This window comes from Rhinichthys klamathensis, unplaced genomic scaffold, assembly GCF_029890125.1.
Source record: "Rhinichthys klamathensis goyatoka isolate OS25496 unplaced genomic scaffold, OSU_Roscu_1.1 h1tg000303l_1, whole genome shotgun sequence".
Classification (NCBI taxonomy): domain Eukaryota; kingdom Metazoa; phylum Chordata; class Actinopteri; order Cypriniformes; family Leuciscidae; genus Rhinichthys; species Rhinichthys klamathensis.
The window spans coordinates 3098640-3120000 of NW_026606822.1; the positions used below are offsets into that span (position 1 = coordinate 3098640).

The window sequence follows — 21361 nt, forward strand, 5'->3', positions numbered from 1 at the left end:
AAGGAGAATGTCACCGTTATTACCAGTGAAATATTTGTCTAGCTTTCACTGCTTTCACCTTTATGCCTTCAGGAAACAGTGGAGGAGGTGAGGTGGACTGGACAACATGGTAGTATTATAGCTGGCCTCTTGAGGAACTGCCTAAATGTTGTTCATCCCTATGTCACCCATCCCTGAAAAATAAGCAAGCAGTTGGGTGAATTCATACGGGACATGATGATGTGTGTAAGTACAACATATTTGGTTCTTTGTCTGTTATGCACAGACTAAAAGTCATTTTTACGACTCATGACCAACATACAGTTTATAATGAAAGAATTAGTGCTTCATTCACTCACTCAAGGTCATGTCAGCAAACAATGGAAGCACGTTTATGTTTCAGAGTAAATATATAGGCTATATACAGTATATATAAAAGTAATTGTGACGATTTTGAGACTGATTGAGACGATCTCAAAATGTGAATTTGCATATCAAGTTGTGACAACCACACGTTTGCGACCTAATTTCTTACATTTGAACCTTTATTTCTCGTAATTGCGACTTTATATCTCACAATGTGACTTTTTTTCTCAAAATGTGACTGTATCTCACAACTGCAACTTAATTTCTAACAACTATTTCTTATAATTACGACTTCGTATTTCACAATTGCAACTTGATCTTATGTTTGCATCTTTATTTCTCATGCTTGTTATTTCTCCCATTTTTTACTTTATTCATTGCATTTGTAACTTTATTTCTCACAATTGTGACTGTATTTGTGTGATTAATGAGTATTTCTCACATTTGTGACTTTAAATGTCGCAATGTGACTTTATATCTCTGCAACTTAATCTTACGTTTGTGACTATTTCTCATAATTGCATCGGTCTCACATTTGCAACTTAATTTCTTACATTTGCATCTTTGTTCCTATTTCATGGCTTTATTTCTTGCACCTATTACTTGATTTCTCATAGACGTGACTTGTGACTATTTCTCACATCTGCACCTTTACTTATTGACATTGTGACTTTAAATCTCAAAATGTGAATTTGTACATCTCAAAATTGTGACATTTCACATTTGCAGCTTTATTTCTCATAATTGTGACATTTTTTACTTTATTTTTCTTATTTTAAACTTTATCTCGCAGTTACCTATTTTATTATTTACTCAGAATTGGCTTCCATGATACATCTCAAAACACAAAATGAAATAATTAAATGAAATAACATCTAAAGGTAATCATAACTCATATTATTCTAAATTTTAGTTTAAATGGTAAGTCTGATCATTTGTGTACAATTTCATCTGTGAATCGCTCACCTGGATCCACATTTCTCTCACAGATACAGTTATAGCTTATCTTTTTTTACAGTCTATGCTCTTAACCCATTGATTCCTTGAGAGGGTTCATTTCAAACCCGGCTTGACTCAATGAGAACAGAAAACAAAGCGGGCCTTTTTCCTCAAGTGAAGCGAGGGCTGCCTTCTCCAGCATGTTTGGATTAATAAGGAGTGATTGATGAAGACAGGAGAGGAAACGTTTGATTCCTGCTCTGCTCCCGTTCCTGTGAGAAAAACCATGGGAAAGAGAGCTATAAATAAGGAGTGCCGGTTCATGTGCAACGACCATCCCGCTTAGGCACGTCGTGGGTGTGGGGTGTGTGTGAGCGAGAGTCGAAGTGTGTCAAGTGTGTGTGTGTGCGTTGTCAGTATGTCAATTTGGCATGAAGAACAGACTGGCGACAAGTTTTGGAAACAAGGCAAGGAAAATATTGACCAATCATGCACAGCAAATGTCAATACAAAAGCTTCAAGTGTGCACTTTCTTTGCAGAATTAGTCCATTACTCAAACGTTCACAATAATGCAATGAGTTCAGTGAGGTGAAACATGTTAATAGCCTTATATGTTCTATATTATGTTATTACCTATACAAGTATATATTTCTTTCTCCAGTATTTAACTCCTGAATCACCCAGAGACGCATCATTTGGGCTATAAGGTTTGCAAGGCCACACAGGAACTAAGAAATATGTAAATATACTGTATGGTGTCCACAGTCGGTTACAAGCCATAAAAGCATGAAAAGGCTGTTGCTACAGCTTGGTCCGCTTTAAGGGAACATCACGTTTTCACAAATGTTGACTTGTCCTAAGTGTACTTCAATTTTTTTAACTTGACTGAAGTACTTGTCTAAAAATGTGGCTTTTATCTAGACGCCCCAAAGCCAAAATCAACTACAAAGATACCAATCCAATCATGTTTTTTCATCTGAGATAACGAAATTTGAAGATAAAAACGTGACCTTTTCCATAAAGTCTAGTTGCACATATCATAAAAAGACAGAACTCAGCACATGCGAAGTTGAAGGGTCAGCACATATCATTATATTTCACTCATGTGACACAGATGGAGGTGAAACAACAAACCCGGGCCTAATTAGCTGGCCTGTGTGTAAAGTTTAGACTTAGAAAAATAAACCCCCACCATAAAGAGTTGTGGGGTACAGCGTAGCGAGGTAGGGTGGAGGTGCGCCCACAAGCAAAGATTTCCTGAGTTCAAAGGTTGGCGATTTCATTCTAGAAATGCTTTCAAATGGACTCTTTTTGTCACAGCTGATGTAAACAATCAAACAAGTGTTAGCGCTGAACATCTTGTTCTTGACAGCTGTGTTAACAAATTAGCATAACAAACTACAGCTGGATAAACTTGTTCTGAAGCTGTTTTAAATGTAATGTTGTATATGTGATATTCGCAAATTATAAAATTGATTGCATATGTCGGAGCAGCTTAATGATGCTCTTGCTTACAATACATTCAATATACAATTCATGGATTCCCTGGGAATTGAACCCATGACCTTGCTTTACTGTCTACAAAATAAACCTGATTTAGCCTACATTATTAATTGTAATGCACATTCCTGGTTTCTAATTCTGGAAAATTCATTTCTGGTGCACATATTTCTTTAAAAAAAAGGTCTTTTTAAAATGAAATCTAAATGCAGTAGTTTGTTTCGCATCTGAAATTACTTTCCTTTTCAGAGGATGTTATGAATGCCTTCTCAAACCCTCATATAAGCACCTGGATTGTTTTCGATAGTAAGAAACAGTTTTCACAATCTAATCCATTCCCAAATGATAAAATCAGATCCAAAAATGGTTCCTGTTGAATGTCCTGTTCCATTTGAAAATACAGTACCATTTATGAGTTTGGGGTCGGCAAGATTTTTTTTTAATAACTTCCTTAAAACGAAGGCTGCATTTATTTGATAAAATACAGTAAAAAAAAACAGTAATATTGTGAATTATTACTACAATATTACTGCTCAAGAAAACATTATTATTATTTATTTGTAGCAGATGCGCAGTTTTTTTGTGAAAACTGTGATATATTTTTCAGAATTCTTTGATGAATAGAAAGTTCAAAAGAACAGCATTTATTTGAAATTGAAATTTTTTGTAACATTATAAGTGTCTTTTCCGTCACTTGCTTAATAAAAGCATTGGTTTCTTTAAAAAAAATCTAACTGACCCCGAGCTTTTTAATGGTAGAACCCAAACCCCCCCCCCCTCAAAAAATTTATTTCATGTTGATTTTGCCTATTATTTGGGCATCTTTTCACACTATTCTGGTCAATTGAAATGCATCACTGTTACATTTAATAACATTCAATTTCCTTTTTTTTTTTTTTTTCCAGAGCCAAGATCTATTTCACCTTGGATACATATGGATTGCTAACCCATAAACATTTACATCAACATGTACATTTTACCAGCAAGTGCTTTGTATTGCTATTGGTATCTCTACCAGTTGAGCAAGAGGATAATTAGCCATGAGCAATAGCATAGCTTTTTTCTTAGTCATGTAGGATTGAGGCGAGCAACATCATGGCTATCTTGAATGTTTCGCACTAAAAAGGAAACTCGGAGAGGTCGAGAAACGCCAAGAATCTACATTCCCTCTCGAACCATTGGCGCGAGGTGAAGAAAGGTTAGCACGGACCCTAATACTTCTTTAATTGGTTGACTTCAAATTAAATTTGCATTAGTTTATAGCTCTCAAAACAATCGCCCCAGGGCATCATAAACAGCAAAACACTGGCAAACAATCCCAAACGCTCTCTCACAAGTCAAATCTCGGAACTCGGCATGCTGCGTAAGGTTGGCCAAAGTTATGGTGAGGATGTTTGGCAGGGGCAGTATTGACACTACAGCTACTCACAACATGCCTTGTTGAATCTTGGAGTGCAATGAGTTTCAGTTGACTGCAAAGGTCATTTAGGTCCACCCAGTTTCCCAAGCGAGTATATAAGCGTATCGCTCAGTTATGTGGCACTCGGGCTGTATTATTATTTTTAGAGGTGGTATAAATGTGACATTTGGCCTCTTATCCACCCACACTGGATCAGGACTATATTACAGATAAATGTGGCCCAAATTAGATTTTTACCCTCAAAGTTGACACAGATCTGATTGTCACATTGAATCTGACATTTTCAATTCTGATCTTTGACACCTTAGTCAGATATATCCGATACGTAAAGATTTCTATGTCAAATAATTGCTGTTCTGCTGTTCCGAATCCAAGGTTTCCACAAAGATACGAACCATTTTCAACAATGATAAATTATAAATGTTTTTTTTGTGCAGAAAATCTGCATATTAGAATGATTTCTGAACGAATAGTTAGTAATGATGCTGAAAATTCACCTTTGCATCACAGGAATAAATTACATATTAAAATGTATTCAAATAGAAAACAGTTCTTTTCAATGCTAATAATTTTTCACAATATTCCTGTTTTTACTGTATTTTTGATCAAATAAATGCAGCCTTAGTGAGCAGGAGAGATTTCTTTAAAAAAATCTTACAGACCCCAAACTTTTAGACAGTAGTGTGTATACAAAGTAAAAATACAGAGTGAGCAATATTGACTGGGACTGTGTCTGAATAAATTTTCACTATAAGAATGCCCACTCCAGTGTTGGGAATATTCATACTTCAAAAAATGAACTAGTTCATAGTTCTTTTTTTCCATATGTTGCTGCGAGCTTTTTTTTATTTATTTTTATTGCCACAGCCCATATACAACCACAGACAGCAATTATTTTATCGACGGGCAAAGTTTGCACAGAAATGTAAGATTTTTCCCATCCTCACCGATCTTGTCATAAAACTCGTTTAAATGATCATACGACGCCTCCTCGCTCGCTGCTTTGTGGACTACATGCTGCTTTTTGTTTTGATGATGCACGCGGCAGTGCGATGCGACGCTGGTGGCTGGTGTTGCCAGATTGGGTGTTTTTTTTCGCTACATATTAAAGGAGCTGTATGTAAGATTGTGGCCAAAACTAGTACTGCAATCACTTTCAAATTACTGTAGAGTGGTGTATCCCCTCCCCCTCCTCCCTGACTCGAGGTTGCCAGATCGGCTGCAGGATCCAGCAGGAACGTGACGAGCTGCAGCTGTGGTAACTAGAGCAGAGCTGGCAACCCGGATGCCGCAACACTACTGACTTCGTGATTGGTAGATAGGTGGAGGGTGGAGCATCAGACCAAAACACAACATGACAACATCAACATCAGTTGAGGGCTGCAACTGCACTTTTTAAATGACAATATCCTGGCCAGACTACTGCTGTCAGTGATATAAGTATTTGAAATGTACATGATTTCTTAATGTCTAGTGACATTTTAGGGCCATTTTATGATTAATTGAAATAAATTTCTTACATACAGCTCCTTTAAGGCCTGTTACGTGTGTTTTAGCCGGGTTTTCGCCTGGAAGGCTCTATAGAAATCTGGCACCCTATTGAACGAAGTTAAACTGAGAGAGCGTGCGTTCACAGACACCAGAATAAACGCGTTCACAGTAACGTTCATCAGGCAGTAATTCAGTACAGTTCGCCCAAAATATGAACGATTTCATGAACTATCGTTCATTGAACGCGTTCAGGCACAACACTGGCCCACTCTTAATATAGTAAACCACAGTTGACATTTAGCCTACTAAACTGTTAGTTGCTAGGGTTGTATCTTGTCTTCCCATCTCTTACCAAACATCTCATACAGAGTATGTGTGAAGACGCTAAAGCCTCACACATGTTGCTATTCAGTTGTGCACTAAAACAAAGAAGTGGATGCATTTGTTCAGAGTTTCCTGGCTCGCGGCCTGTCATGCTTAGGTGAAAAGACATGTCATAAACGCCCTTCCTAATAAAAACCATGCAGCACACAAACATCTGAGAGACACTAACCTGCCACTGCTGCTCGCACACCCCTTAAAACCAGGGTGTTCAATCAAGAATACATTTTGAATAGTAAACAGTGATTTTAATGTTTTCCAGTTGCACCATCCTCTCGTTTTGAGGCCGTGAGCTAATTTTCGACACAATGATTAGCATAAAATGCTTTTCTCTCACTCTTATGCTCTGAACACACAACTTTTCCCTGAAAGCATGATGGGCTGCCAACAGCCGCTCCAACACCACCAATTACTTCGACATCTCGCTGCGAAATTGTATATCACACAATTACTCTACAGAGAATCAATTAACAGACTTTGGTGCTGAAAGCCGAGATGCTGAAAACCTCAGCAATGTGACTCGACAGCACTGGCGGGAACGTGTTTGCATGCGTCGCTTAGCTTGGACTAAACGGTGGCACGGCCACGCGTGTTTTGCTTGGCAGCGGCTGCGGGCCCTGTACACAACACACAGCGCTGACCTCATATCTTTCATGTATTTGGTAACACAATAACAACTCAGCAAACGCTGCACAGGGTTTAAGGGGCTCAGAGAGACCGCCAGATCTGACGCGTTGCCCGAAGCTGTGCAACACTCACTCAGCGCTAATTGCGTAGCATAACAGGCCCATTTGTGAAAGCGCATGTAATGCACGAGGTGTAAGTTAAGTGCTGTTGAGAGGCGTGTGGCTAATGAAACGCTCAACAATTTATCAGCCTCTATAAATCATTCAACTTACTACCGCAATATGGCTTAGCCTAATAACGTCTCGATTAATTATCTTATCGAATGAGCATATGATTTATTAGATAAGCCACGTCTATATTTACCATGGAAACCATGCTAAAACACAGTAGTAGGCCTAGACTTATATACAACAAAAACAAACAGCAGTGGTAACTTAGTAGGCCTATTACTCACCTCTTACATGAAAAACTAAACAAAATGACACTCACACTGTTTCAAGAACACCGTATATTAATCTACTATGGTTTTACAGTATTAACAATAACTGTATGGTGGCATTTTTGATATAAACTGTGGTTGGGAGGGTTTTTTTTAACTCCTTTCTTGAGAAAAATTGACTTTGGCAACTATAGTTTCTGCCAAAATACCACAGTTGCAGTTATAGTTACTACAATAAAACTGTGGTAACTCAGTATTAGTCACTAAAAAAATAAATTAAACAATGACAGAAAGATTCTGAGAGTGTCTTACTCTGTTTAAAGAATATCCCACGTTAATTTATTTAGGTTTTACGGTAGTAACAGTAATTGCCGTTACTATGGTATTTTATCAAAACAGTGGTTAGTTTTTGTAGCAAGGGATATTTCACTGTATAGTGCCAAGTGCAAAAGGCTTTTACGATGTTAATGTTAAAATGTCTTTTATGTTTTTCATTTCAAATGATCATTCCTACACTGTACAAAATGTTTGTAATTTATTTTTATAGACAAATACTATAAAAATGCTACAGTAAAACCTTTGGTTAACTGTAAGATACCTTACAGTGAACAATTATAAATGGTTTAGCATGGCATTATATGTAATTTTACTGTCAAATGTATGGTTTATGGTAGTTAAAACTATTAATTACCATATCATTTATGGTGAAAAACAGTAAAAGCACATTCCCAGTCCCTGTGACATCACACATAATTATATTTTGTATACATAATCTGGTTTCTCCTTAGATTATCAGTAATGTTACATTTTCTGTTATTTAGTTAATTGCATTACTTTATTAGTGTCATGTGTGTTAATGGTGTTTTGTCTGTGTTTATGACCATATGCACCATCTAGATGTGAGAAAAGGACATTTTTATGAACAGACCATTGTCTGATGAACTCATAATGTGGCTTTCTATTGTATCACTTAATGAAATATACAGTTTTATGTTGTAAAATGTACAAGCATCCTGTAATTCTGGAAACATTGTCACAGTATTTTTTATGGTGAGTTTCTGTCCACAAGCTGCCTTTTTTTTACTGTATTACTTTTTTTTTTTTTTTTTACAGTGCATTACCATGTGATCTCAATATTGTTTCAAAACTGAAAAGAAAAAAAACCTGGTGTAGGATTTACTTTGAAACCATTTTCACTCCGAAATTGCAAGTACATTTTTAAAACAACAAATAATTAAATAGAAATGGCAAGTAACACATTAACTTAGGTGTGAAATTTTAAAGTAGATCGACTGAAATAGTATTTTCGGTTACACTTTATTTCGATGGTCCACTTTAGACACTATAAACTATCTTTGCAACTACATGTCAACTAACTCTCATTAGAGTATTAGTAGACTGTTAGGGTTAAGTGTTACGGTTAGTAGAATAAGTTGAAAGGGAGTTGTAAAGTTACTTATAGTCAGTAAAATGTCTGTTGAGGAGCATCAAAATAAAGTGTTAGCAGATATTAAGCAGACAGTCTACTTATATTTTAATGAGAGATAGTTGACATGTAGTTGCAAAGTTAGTTATTAGAGTGTCTAAAGCGGAAATAAAGTGTTACCATATTTTCTTGCAACATGTTCTCCAATAATCTTTGTAACTTTGAGAAAAAAAACTACAGGTTATGAATAAACAATTAAAGAATCCCAATGCCCACTCTCAGCCTTTTTAAAGGCGTACATTTGCACGCATCTGTTTACAGTTTGTAGACATGCTCTGGTTTGGCTGTGGGCATCTGAGTTGCACTCTGCTCCCTGTAGCGCTGTAGGAGGCCGACGCTACTCAGTGGCTCCTTGTTTAGTTGCTATTTTATTACTGCTGCCTGTTTTTCATTGAGTGTCCCATCTGACTCTTTACAGTGGCAGCAAACAGCTCCCAAATGCAACACTAACGGTACGCCAACGTGGGACAATGCCGTTCCAGAGGAGAAGACATCAAGCAGGCCAGTTTAGGGGCTATAACGGGAGGGCTTGAGCTACTCGATACCCCCCCTTTAAGTACCAGATCCCCATTTCATACCCTGAATGGTAATTTAAACTCCCAAACAAGAGTGCAGCCCCTCTAAATAGGCTGCTAACAATATGGAGAGTTATTTAATAGCTCAGTTAAACCTTCAGGCAACTTGCTGTTCCTTCTTTTCTCACGTGGTTGCATAACAAATGCCCATATTTTTGTTCTACCAACTTCTGAAATTCTTACCCAAGCCCTATAAACCGCAAGGAGACTTCTTTCTCCTCTAATAGCACTTCTGATAATAAAACGCCACACTTGAGTAAACGACGCATTGGTATAGTAAAGTTCAACTAGCGAGTGATGTCAGACAGGGTTCGGGGGGCGAGGAGCTTGCAAATGAACTGAATTGGCTCCTCAGTAGAGAATGACAGAGAGATATCTTACTATCCGGCCATCCAGAAGTAGAAATCGAGTGTAAACGCTGAGCCGCTGCTGGCCAGAACAGAGAGAGCCTTTTCAAGGGCAGCGGCAATAAATTGTGGTTTTTGACGTTTTGTTTTCTTTGCTCCGTTTGTTCAAAAATTATGATGGGGAACCGTCTCCAGAAAACTAAAAAGAGTCTTTCTGAAGATGTTTGCTTACCAGGCAGAATCTCTGCCAACTATTGGGCGCAGCTCAAACCAACCAACCTCTACTAACTAGATTTTCTGAAGTAAATGCAAGTGGTGTTTTACCTCTTCACCACGATGATTGCCAGGGCATTGCTGTGCAGTTTGTGTTCTGAGGAGGTATTAAAGGAATAGATCACTCTGAAATTCATTTTTGGTATGTTTTAGCTTACCTCAAGGGCATTCAAGATGTAGGTGTCTTTGTTTCTGCAGAAGTTTCAATTTGGATATTTTTAGGTCAAACCGTTCTTGTCTGTCAGTCATATAATGCAGGTCTATGGTCACCACCTCAAAGAGCATGCACAGAGAAGTCCAAATTAAACATGATTTAATGACTCGTAAATGTAAGTACACATTGATGGCCTAAGACACGAAACGAGTGGTTTGTGTGAGAAAACGAACAGTATTTATATCGTTTTTACCTCTTGTCACCACAGACCGAAGCGCCCGCGCCCTCAGATCACTTCGACATGGCTGTGGTTACAAGAGGTAAAAACGATATAAATACTGTTCGTTTTCTCACACAAACCGCTCGTTTCGTGTCTTAGGCCATCAATGTGTACTTACATTTACGAGTCATTAAATCATGTTTAATTTGGACTTCTCTGTGCATGCTCTTTGAGGTGGTGACCATAGACCTGCATTATATGACTGACAGATCACTGCCAGTGTGTGCTCGCTGCTATTGTGCCTGTAAAGCGAGGTTCACAACTTCACAGTAGGCTATACAGTAAACGTACCACAAACGTCTGATAAATGACGGAAAATTCCGGCAATGGCGGGGAAGCGTTGTCTTATAAATGACGGAAAATTCCGGCATAGTGGGGGAAGTGTTGTCTCATAAATGACGGAAAATGGTGGGGAAGCATTGCTTCATAAATGATGGAAAATTCCAGCAATGGCGGGAAAGCGTTGTCTCATAAATGACAGAAAATTCCGGCAATGGTGTTGAAGTGTTGTCTCATAAGTTATGGAAAATTCCAGCAAAGGTGTGGAAGTATTGTCTCATAAATGACGAAAAATGGCGGGGAAGTGTTGTTTCATAAATGACAAAAAATGGTGGGGACGTTTTGTCTCATAAATGACGGAAAATTCCAGCAATGGTGGGGAAGCGCTGTCTCTCTGCTAGGTCTCACTACGGCCTGTTCAGCACTAATATACGGTTATGCCATGTGAGGGAACCAGTCTCTAGTATTTTTTTATGTCATTTTTTCTCGTCCTTCTTCACGATTAGGTTGATTCCAAGGTCACCACTGTTATAAAGTTTCCGGTCAGAAGCGTTCAGAGGTGCATGACCCTCCCTGGAGCCTGAAACGCTTGGTGTTTGCAGCATGGTGCCCTGCAAAGCGAAAAGGAAGGAGCAAGGTCATCAAAATAACTCGAAACTCCTCTGCTTGAATTTATTGGCCCAAGGTAAGCGCTCTCAGCCTCTGCTGAGTCATTAAATGTAGAGCTGATAAGTTAAAATGAGTAGAGGGACGATGACATCATGACAGGGCTAAATGGTGTTTTATAGTGTTTCGTTTTCGCTTTGGCGAGAAGCGTCGAGTTCGGACGGAGGCTGCATGAAGGCTTGGGTGTGAAGGCCGATTGTGGGGTGATTTGTTCGTGTTGAGTTGTGTGAGTGCAGTGCAGTTTTTCATGTGCTTTTGCTTTCACAAAAACCTAGAGATATAAGATTGCTTGTCATACGCATAAACAAACAAAAGCATCAAATGTCAATCAGTCACTTCATAGAGGAGCCATCACAACTCATCAAGTTAAAGCGGAAGTGTGTAACTTTTGCACCAAAACAGAATTACAAAAAGTATGAATATTCCCTATGTCTTCCATTTTTGGTAGAGTCTAAGCTCTTTGATTGAACTAATTTACTATCATTCTGTCAGGACCACTATCGTCAAATACGATTGACAGTTAGCATACAGTTTGGATTGGCGGTGTGGTTCTGTTCTGGGCAAGAACTCCCTGCGCATCCATGCAGCCTAGCATGGATAAGAGCAGGAGAGCAGCGATAACCCCCCTTAGGGTGAACAGAACAGAACCAACATGAATGTATTGCAGATATCATTATTAATTATAATGTACAACAGAATTCGAGAATTTATTCTGATTCAAGGGGAATCAGAATGCCAAATCCTGACTGACAGGAGGAGCTGGGGATGGAGGAGGGTAATTGGCTCCTGAGAAACGCGAAAGCTGTTGATAATACTGAAGGAGCTTATATATGAATACAGTGATAGGCGTCGTATTCCTAAAGGTAGACGTGGATCAGCTGAGAGTCAGCTGATGCGAGTTGACTAACGTGACCTGCCACTACAGATTTTTAGGGTAAACAACCTATGAGTGTCTCTTTTGGAGCTGAAAATGCAAGCATTTTCTGAATCATTTCTGTATTTCTATTACGAAATTCTGAACAAAACAACGATTGCTCACCAATGCAAGACATGTCACCAATGCTGGTTGTATGGGGCATTGCTGTGGTGTTGCTCATGGTTTCTAAGGTGTTCTGGGTAATTTTTCACATCTTTTATTTCCTACAAGGCACAAATCATGAATCTGATTGCTTAGAAATTATATAGCACAACTGTCATTCATGGCTGTATAGCACAAATGGTGCAGGATGAGTTATGTGACAACGTTAGGGATTTGAATGAACCCTTAACCTTGTCATAAGTACGAACACTAATATTGCTTAAATTCCCTTTTAATCGTTTAGGAGGTTACCCAATTAACCAGCCTGGTTTTTTTTTTTTTAATCTGTTGTTTATTTTCCTTTTCCAAATGCTGAGTGCATTGCGATTTAACCGAAATTCACATCAGCTGCCGTCTTGACAAGTTGTTTATCTCTCGAAAAATGCAAAGTCTTGAGTTAATTACGCAATCTTTTGCAAGAACCCTGCTTCGTTTACCTTTCATTGTCTGCCGTGTTGTAAATTGTGTTTGACAGCAGAATTAGATTAAAACTCAAAGGCTTCCTCTCAGATCAGTACAAAATCATGTATGACAGCTTGTGTTGGGTTTTAGGCCCGTATCGAGAGTGATGGCTTTCTCCATGCTGTTTATGAGACATTCCATTACTTCCTTTTCATTGTTGGCGTTTTCAGTGGTTTAAGTTTCAGAAACAGTCGTGCAGCAGAGATGTGCTGGTGTGCCGGGCTATTTTTCAAAGTCATGCTTTTAGGTTTTAGCTTGCATATTTTGTAGCATATTGGCGATTGTTAAGAAAGATGATAAGTGGAACATAGCAGGTTGTCTAAATTATTAAACCCAAACTGAATACCAAGAGCTGCAAGTCATTTCTAACTTTACTGGCAGTCCCAATACAGCGTTTCTAAACTGAGCTATATAAATGACTCTAAAGGACAAGTGAAAACCAGAGCAAAGTTTATTTTACTGTTTCAACTCCACATTCCTCTGTTCTTTGCAGGATGTCAGTCGCAAGATCTGCAGTGCATTACAGGAAAACATACGGAGTGTGTCATCTTTATCATCATCTTCATCCTCTACGTAAACAAATGAACAAAGAAATGTTCTTGCTTTTCATTTCCACCATCATTATACTCAGATATCTGCACAAGCACTAGCTGAAACAGTCCCTTGATTTTAAAGCAAGCAAGGAAGGAAGGAAACTCAGATTTTATGGTTTGCATTGGGTGGGGGGCAGGTGGACGTATAGCCGCTCTTTCAACCTATAAGCCACGACGGGACGTTGTAAGTAAGTGATTTGAACGCCGTGTTTGTTTATAGAATTTGATCTAAGTTCATAATTAGCTTAAACCTGATTAGGCAAGAGCTAAGGAGAGTACAGCTGGAACTGCTTTTTGGAGAGAGAAGGAAAAAATGAAAAACTCAAGGTTTTTTCTTTCTCTTTGCAGACAGAGAAAGCCAATGTTTCTAATTCCTCGACTGATGGAACTCAGTTGGAAGGAAACTTTTTTTTGGAACTAGGTAAAGAAAGACACACATACACACACACACACACACAAAAAGAAAATTATAACATTTCTCATCTTTTCTGTGGAACACAAATGAGACATTTTTTAGTATGTTCAAGCTGTTCTTTTCAACACAATGAAAACTGTACAGTGACTATGACCTCTCAAGCGCCAGAAAGGACAAAAAAGCATCATAAAATAGTCCATATGACTCAAGACAAGTCAAAAGCCGGGATTCACTTGGTGCATAATGTTTGCTCACATTGACGTCAATCCTGACACACTTTAATGATGCAATTAAAAGGAAAAATTGGGTAAAATAATACATTTTTAATTAGACTGAAATATTTTTATCAAAACTTTATACTATTTAGTATGAGGTTTGCTAGTAGGTATATATATAAAATTAACATGAAATATATAAGCTAAAATTAACATGAAAACTATTATAAAATAACACTGGTTGTTAATTAAAAATGTACTCAATCAGAAATTCAAGCCGTATTGGGTTGAAAAAAATTGGCTGAACACGTCATTTTGCATTTAGTGAATAATCAACTTAAAATAGTTGAAACGAAGTTGTGAAACTTGAATTAAAAAAGTTGTTGTTATGATTTTCAGTACTGAACATTTCCCTCGATTCTATTCTTTTGGATAGAAAAATGTTCCTTCAGATTGTTATAAGCCTGGCCGTAGTCCTTCTTCAGAAGTTAACACGTTTCCTGAGCTAATAAAACCCTGTACACCTTGATAGCTGGTAGTCAAAAGTCTAGCTGGATTTGACTGATTAAGTGTTTGAAAAAGAGTTTGTTGAGTTGAGGCAAAAATGGACACTTGTCGGCTTGTAAAAGGAGAGAGTGAGACAGAAAGGCTTGTGGGGGTTATGGCGAGTTCATAGCACTGATCTCTGGTCAGTGTTGTGTATTTCAGGTGTTCTCAGTCAGCACCATGGCTCTGTTCTCCCTTTACTACTTAGCGGTCAATGGGTATGTGAAAGGGCTCCTTTCTTTCAGCCTGCTACTCCATCAACCCCCTGCTTACTGCCCCTCTCTCTCTCTCTCTCTCTCTCTCTCTCTCTCTCTCTCTCTCTCTCTCTCTCTCTCTCTCTCTCTCTCTCTCTCTCTCTCTCTCTCTCTCTCTCTCTCTCTCTCTCTCTCTCTCTCACAGCCCTGCTACACTGCAAGGATTCATATAGTCACTGAAACCAAGCCAACCAAACAAAGACATCAATTATGCTGCTTTGACACTCCAGGTTTTACTTCAACACGCACATACGCACACATTTCTTTCATATCCCTCCATATTTCTCTCCTTCCTTCCTTTACACCTCTTAGGCATTCAGAATGGGCTGGCAAGCTTCAAAAGAGACTAAAAAGCACCATAAAATGACTATAGTAATCAACTGTGCACACTGATGGCATTGTTTATTTGCATGCTGTTTGCATTGTTATTCCAATAATTGCAGCAGCCATGCCAATGGACTTTTCATGAATAAAGCATAATCTATGATCACTTGTTTATTTGAATATTTAAAACGTAATTTATTCCTGTGATGCAAAGCTGAATTTCAGCATCATTACTCCAGTCTTCAGTGTCACATGATCCTTCAGAAATCATTCTAATATGCTGATTTGATGCTTAAGAAACATTTCAAATGATCAAAAATAATATTTGTATTGTTAGTCTTATCTTATTATCAGGGGCGCTGCTTAATATTCTTGTGGAAATTGTGATTTTCTTTTTCAGGAATAGTTCAAAAGAACAGCATTTATTTGAAGTAGAAATATTTTATAACATTATAGCTGTCACCTTTAACCAATTTAATATATCCCTTCTCAAAAAAATTCATATTGATCCCAAACTTCTGATCGGTATATATTTGTCAAAAATGGCAGAGATCACTTCATAATTGTTATATATACAAGAATGCAAAAATAGCAAATCATTATTTCATGTGTTGCTAATTGAAAATTTACTGAATCAGAAATCATGTAAATTTATTTAACGAACAAACAAATTCAAAACAAAGTTAAGAAAGTTCTTAAAGGGATAGTTCACCCAAAATGAAAATTCTGTCAGTAATTACTCTCCCTCATGTTGTTCCAACCCTGTAAGACTTTCGTTCATCTTCGGAACACAAATTACGATATTTTTAATTAAATCTGAGAGCTGGATCACTCCTCCATAGGCTTCTTAAGGGATCGAAACTTGCCGGCCCAGAAAAGTTATTAAAGACATCGTTAAAATAGTCCGAGTGACTACAGTGGCTGAACCTTAAGTTTATCAAGCGACGAGAATACTTTTTGTGTGCAAAAAACAAACAAAAATAACGACTTTATTCAACTATTCATTTTTTTCTCTGTGGGCCTCGAGATTTCACGTAGTGTAACTGCGCAGCGCTTCTGTGTTGTACGTCACACGTAAGCTCACTATTGGCCGACGCTGGTCATGATGCGTGTGACGTACAACACAGAAGCGCTGCGCAGTTTCACTATGTGAACTATCTCGAGGCCCACAGAGAAGAAAATAAATAGTTGAATAAAGTCGTTATTTTTGTTTGTTTTTTTGCGCACAAAAAGTCTTACGGGGTTGGAACAACATGAGGGTGAGTAATTACTGACAGAATTTTCATTTTGGGGTGAACTATCCCTTTAATGCATCATGTTGCCTTGATTTGAACTGTTCTCAGTTTTTTACACTACATGTGAAAATGTCGAACCTAGCAAGTCTTGAGGTGTCACGTTTAAATGCATACAAACAAAAATCAAATTTGAGAGCAACGCCAGAGGGCAAGTTTACAGCAAATAAGGACTTCAGTTTCAGTCTGAGCTATCATATGGCTTCAGAAGACTGATTTAGGAATTTAGCGCCTTTCTCAACTGATCCTCAACACTTGTCTCACCTCTCTTTTTCTTTATCGCTCTCTCTCTCAAGTGCTGGCTATACAGCATTGTTGTATGAGTCTCCATCTGGTTTCTATTGGTGAAGTTGAGAAGTCCAGGATGGAGTAATTGGCTGTTGGCCAGTGGATCTCTTTGTGGGAGACTGCGGACGGAGATATCTGGACTCAAGGAACCTGGGAGCAAAGAAACCGGTCAGGGTGTCACACAAGGACTGCTTCCATTCTGCCATATTGACAAGGATTGATGCCCAGCCAACAATCCAAACGATATATTAAACATAACATAGAACATATACACATACAAATTAGAGATGGTGAAAAGTGCAGTTTGGTGAGATTGTGTTCTGTGGTTGTGGTCGGCTGAACCTGCTGTTTTGTCTTTCCAGGCATTTTTTTTGTGGTTTTATACTAAAGGAAGATTGACAGATCATGAGAGTTTAAAGTCATAAATGAAATTAATCTGACACATGTTCTAGACTCTGAATTTGCACAATGAGGGCAAAACTGTCTTTATTATTTGAAACCATGAAAATAATTTTTCAGAATTTCTACTATACCGAATTCGTTTTGAACACCTTTTTCCGTTTTACTCATTCTGTTACATATAATACAACCTTCTGTACTTTTTGACAAAATTGTTGTTGGTTAGATATTCATTACATTTTTCCCATAAAGTAAATGATTACGCAAGACAAGGATTTGCCGGAATTTACTTTTACGAGCAGATGTCTAGCAACAAATTATGCTTGTTAAACAGGAAACCTGTATTCTAAACTATTGCTTCATCTTTTTTTTTTCTCCATAAAACTCATTGCAGATTGTAAATAAACCTCAGGTATGTCTGTGGGATGAGCACAACTATTATACACGTACTTCTATTGGGGCTAGAAGAGAACTTTTAATTTCAAATTTAATTTCCTTAGAATGAACTTCCTGCTAATAGAACTAACTTTCAAGAAATTGTATTTTCCCTTCTAAGGACCAAACCAGGTCTGTAACCAACAAAGACATTGGGGGACGACCATATGACAAAAAATATTGAAATCCTGCTTAGAATTTTTGTGGAAATCATGACACATTTTTGATAGGATTCTTTGATGAAAAGAAAGTTCAACAGCATTTATTTAAAAAATATAAATTTTTGGTGACATTATAAATGTCTTTACTGACATTATAAAGCATCCTTACTGAATAAAAGTTTTGATTTCTTTCTTTAAACATTTTTTTTTTGTATTGACCCCAGACTTGAACGTTATATGTATAGATTAAATAATTATTTATTGCATTAATATAGCATCACTCATATAAGTGCCTTATATTTATAAGAAAACGAATAGTTGAATAAAGTCGTTATTTTTGTTTGTTTTTGCTCACAAAAAGTATTCTCGTCGCTTGATAAACTTAAGGTTGAGCCACTGTAGTCACTCTGACTATTTTAACAATGTCTTTCGTAACTTTTCTGGACCGGCAGAATGAAATTACCTTGAAGCCTATGGAGGAGTGAGAAAGCGCTCAGATTTCATCAAAAATATCTTAATTTGTGTTCCGAAGATGAACGAAAGTCTTACAGGGTTGGAACAACATGAGGGAGAGTAATTACTGACAGAATTGTCATTTTTGGGTGAACTGTCCCTTTAATTAACAACTATCATTTTTGCCAAAACACCATTTTGAGTGTGTGTGTGTGTGTGTGTGTGTGTGTGAATGTTTTTCTATTGTGTTTGGTGATGTCTATTAATGTAAACATGAAATGCTTTTTAACCCCTGAGGTACAAAAAATGATATCACTTCCTTAAATATGATGTCAGAAGGATCAAACTATTACTCCAAAGCCATTTGCAATCTTACGGCCCAGCTTTAAGCGTGCACACTACCCTCTGATTCATTCTTCTTGTCTCTCCTCCAGGAATACACGACTGTTGTTTGTTTGCTCGGATCAGAGCGTCTTGGGAATGGTTTCCATGCTGTGTGTTTGCGTGGCTAAAGTGTTTATGTGTTGTGCATGTGGTGACGGACGACCAGCGCAAGGGCCTAAGATGTGTTTTCAGGTCTCAGGTTTGAGTCATTTCACTTCTGTGATCAATACAAACATGAGTCAGCTAATAAGTGGAAGTCTGTGATCTTTGCCTTTGATAGTGCGTGAGACAGTTCAGGGTTCCTAAATGACCTTATCTTAAAACGAAACCAGTCGGCGTTGAGGTGCAGCAGTTAGCACTCCCTATGGGAATGAAGATCTCAGTAAATAATAATATATCAGCCTTTTCGGGCAGTAAGAGCGAATTTAGACTTTTCTTAAGAGCCCTGATTTTTCTCTTGAGATAAACACCCCAGTAATCTCAAAGTTTATCCCCAAATTTGAGGATTGAGGGGATGCATGTTTGAATCCAGCTTGCTCATATTTTAATCCCCCCTTCTTCATCTTTCCACAATTTACTATACTTTTTAATATAGGCAAAAAAGGAGATATAAATTATGTAGGCTATTCTCCCCAGAGAACTACAATGATCATCCACATGTTAAACTCTCAACAGCTTGAGACTGTTATTCACTCTACAACACATGTAAAACCCAATATTTTAAGCTGCAAACAGGATTGTCTTCCACCAGACGTGGTTGTTTTATTTTTCTACTCTATTACTATTTCATAGTATTTAAATCATATGGTGATTTAATGAACATTGTTTATACAGACTGATCTCATGAAATGGCGTATGTATGACACGCCAATTCGTATTTCCATTTTTGGCGTGCTATCAACACGCATAATCGCTTTTCAGCGTGTTTATCAACGCCGTTAACTTAACGTTACATTACTGTATATATATAAATATATGACCTACCCCAACCCCGTCCCTAAACCTACCCGTCACTGGGGTTAATACTATTTATGAGTCTTCCCCTACCATCCTAGGAAAAAAAATATTGCTCCACAGATGTATATGAATTTTGCTTCGTTTAGCTCGGACATTTAACGGCGGCGTACACATACACGCGGAATCACTCTGACGTTTAACGGCGTAGACATACACGCAAAAGATGACGGTTCGTTTCGGCGTGGACATACACGCGGATATCTCAAAATGCGTATAGATAACATGCCACTTGACTTGAAAGTGGCGTGTATGTTTACGCAAAGTCATGATGTCATGTTGGTTTATAAGCCTATTATTATCTATTAGTTTCAATTAAGAATGAGCCAAAAGAGTTCACATCCAAATATCTAATCAAATTCTGAAGAGCCTAGAAGAACATTTTACTGCTCTGATGATGATCTGAAGAGACTTAAAAGAAACTTAAATTTTGATCTTTCTCACACAAAGTTGTTGCATATCTTCAGAAGACTTGGAATATAGTTCTATAAGGGTGTGTTCACAGTTGTAGTTCAGTTTGCTTGGTTCGTTTGGTCCGGACCAAAAAAAAAAACGTTTCGTCCTGGCACTGAACCTAAAGATACCGGACCTAAAGGCACAGGGATATGTTCACAACCTAGTTGGTCGGCTTTTATTACGTATATTACGCAACGGAACTTACCGAACATCAAAAACAATGCTGTGTTCTGTGCTAAAGGAGTCAAAACAGCGTCAGGAACCCCTCCGTCACACACACAAACACAGATCTGCTGTGAGGAGACGCGGTTCTGATGCCTGTACTGAACTGTGATGGGCAACATCGCCACTATGATGAGAAAGAACAGATACGCTTGAGCATTCTGTCCTTTTTAGGGTCGCATCATGTGACATCATGTCCCGTTTTTGGTTTGTTTGCTTGTCTTTGGTCTGTATTGCGTTCATATTTCATTTGAATCGCACCAGAGTTCGTTTAGTTTCGAGACTCATCTTTTCAGTGTTCTCGGTCTGCTTGTTTGGTGTACACCAGGGTTCGGATGGCAGCGCTCACGCTTATTCAAATGAACCGCACTAACAGAGCAATCACACCAGGATTCGTTTTAATCCAACCAGACATGCCAAGTGTGAACACACCCTAAAAGATTCAAAAGTGAAGCATATTTCTCATCTTGGGCTATACTCAATCTCTCTGTCTCTCCTCAGAGCAAAGCCGTGCTGAAGGAAATTGCTTTGGAGAGTGCCGATATTTTCATATTTCAGGGCCGGTATGTTTGCCTAGCACCTTGCAGAGAGAGCGAGAGAGTGCGCTGTTTTCTAAATGACGGGTAATAGGTGAGAATGTCAGCGGAATCTTGTGTGTGTGTGTGTGTGTGTGTGTGTGTGTGTGTGTGTGCAGTTTGGGGCCCCGCTCCACCATGAGTGAAGTTAACATTCGGTGCCAGATGCAGAAACTGTCAGCATGTTAGTCGAAGCCACGTTGCACAAAACCACGATGAACAAAAGTCGGTTCTTACATGACTTGTTCCCCCAGGAAACAGCAGTTCAAGGCCGGGTTCAGATGAAGCCGATAAAAATACACTTAACAAGATCCCTCACTCAACTCATTCATCAGAGAGCGGCTCTACGAGTGCCACCTGTTTCTGATACAAGCTAAAAGAAAGCAGGAAAATGCAGAAATGTCCCGAAACGTCAAGAGCGGGAGTGACTCAGTCTCTGACACTGAACACGCTCAGCTCGCAAAGTAAATGCATAGAGTCTGTGATGGGTAAGGCTGGACGATATTCATAAATGTGTATTTGCTTTGAAATGGCATGACATTTTCATTTCAATCAGTAAAATACAGCAAAAATCTAGTTATAGATAAACAAG

General features: G+C 38.2%; 1 long non-coding RNA gene across 1 annotated transcript; it reads right to left on the bottom strand.

Annotated features, from left to right (window-relative positions):
- Positions 1-1125: 1125 nt before the first annotated feature.
- On the bottom strand, positions 1126-16814 carry LOC130104034 (uncharacterized). Its single transcript, XR_008809430.1, has 3 exons — positions 16647-16814; positions 9983-10097; positions 1126-1556 (listed from the first exon to the last, which is right to left on the bottom strand). It is a non-coding gene; the product is annotated as an uncharacterized LOC130104034 (long non-coding RNA).
- Positions 16815-21361: the final 4547 nt, after the last annotated feature.